Below are 2,110 nucleotides of genomic sequence, written 5' to 3'. Positions count from 1 at the left end.
TTTCTGTTCATGTCCTTTGCATACTTTTTAATGGGGTTGTTTCATTTTTTTTCTTGCTGCTTGTCTTAAGTTCTGTATAGATTCTAGTTATTAGCCCCTTATTGGATGTGTAGAAAGCAAACATTTTCTCCCATTCTGTAGGTTGTCTATTCACTCTAATGACAGTTTTCTTGGCTGTACAGAAGCTTTTTAATTTGATCAGGTATCATTTATTTATTTTTTCTGTTGCTGTGATTGTTTTGGGGGTCTTATTCATAAATTCTTTTCCCAGGCTGATGTCTGTAAGAGTTTTCCCAACATTTTCTTCTAGAATTCTTATGGTTTCTTGTCTTAGGTTTAAGTCTGTTATCCATCATGAGTTGATTTTTGTGAGAGGTGAGTGGTGTGGATCCAGTTTCAATCTTCTGCTTGTGACTATCCAATTTTCCCAGCACCATTTATTGAATAGGGATTCTTTTCCCCAATGTATATTTTTGTCTGCTTTGTCAAAGATTAGGTGACAATATGAGGATGATTTTATATCTGGGTTCTCAGTCCTGTTCCAAAGGTATATTTTTCTGTTTTTGTGCCAGTACCATGATATTTTGGTTACTATAGCCTTGTAGTATAGCTTGAAGTCTGGTAGATTAATGCCTCTCGATTTGTTCTTTTTGCTTACGATTGCTTTAGCTATATGGGGTCTTCTCTGGTTCCATACGAAGCATAGAATTATTTTTTCTAGATCTGCAAAAAATGATGTTGGTATTTTGATAGAAATTGAATTGATTCTGTAGATCACTTTAGGTAGTATAGGCATTTTACCAATATTGATTCTGCTGACCCATGAGCATGGTAGGGTTTTCCATCTGTTTACATCCTCTGCAATTTCTTTTCTCAGTGTTTTGTAGTTCTCCCTATATAGGTCTCTCACTTCCTTAGTTAAATATATTCCTAGATATTTAATTTTCTTTGATGCTATTGTGAAAGTTGTTGTGTCTTTGATTTGATTTTTGGCTTGACTGTTATTGCAATATATGAAAGCTATGGATTTGTGTGCATTGATTTTGTATCATGAGACTTTACTAAATTCATTTGTCAATTCCAGGAGTCTATTGGTAGAACCTTTGGGGTTTTCTAGATATAATATCATATTTAGCAAAGAGTGAAAGTTTGACCTCTTCTGCCCCATTTGGATACCTTTGATTCCCTGTTCTTGTCTGATTGCTCTGGCAAGGACTTCCAGCACTGTGTTGAATAGAAGTGGAGATAATAGGCAACCTTATCTGGTTCCAGTTGTGAGCAGGAAGGCTTTCAATTTTTCCCCATTCAGTATGTTGGCTGTTAGTTTACCATATATGGCTTTAATAATTTTGAGGTATGAACCCTCTATGCCTATTTAGTGAAGAGTTTTTATCATAAAAGTGTGCTGAATTTTGTCAAGTGCTTTTTTTGCGTCTATTGAGAAGATCACATGGTCTTTGTTTTTGATTTTATTTATATGGTGAATTCCATTTATAGATTTGTGTATGTTGAACCATCCTTGCATCTCTGGGATAAAGCCCACTGAGTCACAATGAATTATTTTTTTCATGTGCAATTGAATTTGGTTTGCTAAGATTTTATTGAGAATTTTGGGATTTTTTTTAATTTTTTTATTTCAGGAAATTATAGAGGTACAAACATTTTGGTTACATGTTATGACTTTGCCACATCTCAACCATGATTTGAGATGTGCCCTTCCTCCCCTACAACGATCACCACATCCATTAGTTGTGAGTGTACCCACCCCCAACCTCCCTACCCCCAAAGAATATTACTACTGTGTGAGCACCTTAGTGTTGATCAGTCAGTACCAGTTTGATGGTGAGTACATGTGGTGCCTATTCTTCCATTCTTGTGATACCTCACTTCAGAGGATAGGCTCAAGCTCTATCTAGGAAAATATAAAAGGTGCTAGATCACCATCGTTTCTTATAATTGAGTAGTATTCCATTGTATACATATACCATATTTTATTAATCCACTATTCATAAGGGATATTGGTCTATAGTTTTCTTTTTTTGTTGTGCCCTTTCCTGGCTTGGTATCAAGGTGATACTTGCTTTGTAGAATGAGTTGGGGAGGATTCTGG

Source organism: Propithecus coquereli, unplaced genomic scaffold (genome assembly GCF_000956105.1).
Source record: "Propithecus coquereli isolate 6110/MARCELLA unplaced genomic scaffold, Pcoq_1.0 Scaffold107, whole genome shotgun sequence".
Classification (NCBI taxonomy): domain Eukaryota; kingdom Metazoa; phylum Chordata; class Mammalia; order Primates; family Indriidae; genus Propithecus; species Propithecus coquereli.
Note: the sequence above shows the minus strand (reverse complement) of the source record.